Raw genomic sequence first — 2,500 nt, forward strand, 5'->3', positions numbered from 1 at the left:
TAGTATTCCTCCTGAGCTTAGCTATACTGTCTCTAAGGCCACGTTCACACTGCAGGTAAAAGTGGCCAAAATCCGATTTTTTTGGGGTCAAGTGACCAGGTCAGACTTCTTCAGGAGTAGTGTGAACACTCAAATCTGGCCCAGATCTGATTTTTTCAAATCAGATCTGGGCCACTTCCATATGTGGTCCTGAATCGGACCCAAATCTGATTTTTTCCAATGTGGCCGCAGTGTGAACAACCAAGGCGGATTTGATGCGACTTTTACGTCAATCCACATCGACATTTGTCACAATTATGCGCCGGCAAAACCTTTTTTTTTTTGTGCCGGCGAAAACGTGACACAAACGTGACTGGTAACGTGTGTGTTAAGAGTGTTATATAAAGTGGTTACGTGAACCAGCTCATAATGTTTGCATTGAATACATCACATTATAGCATTACATGATATGTTTGCTTGCACCAGATCATACAATACTTCCTCCATAACCTCGGCAACTTTTTAGCGCGGCGGCGTGCTGCGTGTGACGTCATTGTTATTGTTCGTTTGCGCATGCGTGTCAGTTCGAAACAGCAAACAGTTCACACTGGTATCTGATATAGGCCACATTTTAAAAGGTAATGTGAACAGCAAAACAAAAAAAATCAGATCTGAGCAAAATATCCGAATTGAGCATTAAGACTTGCATTGTGAACGTGGCCTAAAACACACACACACACACACACACACACTATTGTGTCACAATAAAGTTGAATACGTTCTCAGACAAAGCATTAGCATCTCCTACACATGAGCTAAAGCTTCTTATACTAATGAGATCTCCAGTGTAGAAGTAGATTCCCAGAATACAGTGGTGCTACGCTAAAGCAGGCTCGGCTCGGCTAGTTAGCGCCGACGAAGAGACGATCGGTGTGATGGCTTTGATGGAGAAGTTAGCACGATAGTTTGAAAGCTGATCTGATCTTAGGTCAAGACGTGACAGACCTGGAGAGACGGAAGGACTAAAGTGCTGCCGCATCGCTCTTTTTAGACAGAGACGAAGCGAGAGCTAATACTGTGCTCAGAAATCAAATAATAACAACCTAGGAACACAGAAAAGTGCGATGGAACAATGAAATAAACAACGTGACAGCAACATGATGGTGCTATCGGTTAGCGATATTTTCTGCTCGATAAAGGTTGATTTTACTTCATCTGCAACATGTAACATGTAAAGTGCAGACTGTATTTTAGAGCCTTGCGTTTTTTGTTTTGTATTACAGTTTCCACATAAAACAAGTCGCTACCAGTCTCGAGGAGAAGAAACCCAAAACATTCCAATGAACTTCAAAATCTTTTCACCCTCCTCCTGCTAGTGGCTTTCTTTTTTCTTTACACCATCACAGGGTTTTTTTTTAATCCTCTTCAAAAAGGCGAGTGACAGTTTGCACACAAACACACACACACACACACACACACACACACACACACACAGGTGCTGTTTTTGTTGTTGATTGTATAATTAACCAGCTCCACAAACTCAGCTCGTTTTAGGGTGGCGCTTCTCAGGAGTGTTGCAATTCTGATGAAGTTGTTGGCACGCACACACACACATACACACACATACACACACAATCCCCTGATTAGCCACACACTCCAGACTCTTTTGTTGGGTTATTGTGCTTGCTGTTGACGCTGCATTCTCTCACGTTATAATTACAAATAAGGCAAGCTTTCTGTCTGTCTGTCTGTCTGTCTGTATCCGTCTCGCTCTTTCTCTCGGCTGAGGCGGTTTATTCATATCCACCCAGGGCTTTATTTAAACAAATCAGTGCTCTGAAAACAACAATGCCACCTTGTCAAATCACACTCTGGCCTGTTGCTGTGGATTAAAAATAAAATGAAACCCCGTGTGTTGTGTTGTTTAAGGAAACTAATCAGTCTCCTCTCTCATGAAGACTTTCCCATCATCTATCATCTAAACCAAAACCCTGACACTGGAGACTCCTTCCATGAATCTTAACTAACCAGGCCATTTTTTTATTTATTTTTTTTATTTCAACGCACTGAGGCTGGTGATGGAGCGTTTGTTTATCCAGATGCAAGTGAGAACAGGAACTGACTAGACATTACATGTAACTGTAAATGGAAAAAAGGGAGACAAAAGGTGTTGCTCTAAATAAATAAATAAATGTGAAATGCTTAGAAATTAATCAGCTGTGATCTTTGCTCTATTCCTGCTCCACATTCACACACACACACACACACACACACACACACACACACACACACACACACACACACAGTTGAGACTAATTTACTTTGCTTGGCTGGAAACCTCAGCATTGTGTTTGAAGGTTAAAGTGGAACAAGCGGTTAAAGTGCCAAAAAAAAAAAAAAAAAAAAAAGAGTTACGCAACAGTGTTCTTCATAACAGTGCCTCTAAGTGGATAAACAACAGAATATCGTCTGCTTATTCTCTCTCTCTCTCTCTCTCTTTCTCTCTCTCCGAATTTCCCGC

This window comes from Tachysurus vachellii, chromosome 26 (assembly GCF_030014155.1).
Source record: "Tachysurus vachellii isolate PV-2020 chromosome 26, HZAU_Pvac_v1, whole genome shotgun sequence".
Lineage (NCBI taxonomy): Eukaryota > Metazoa > Chordata > Actinopteri > Siluriformes > Bagridae > Tachysurus > Tachysurus vachellii.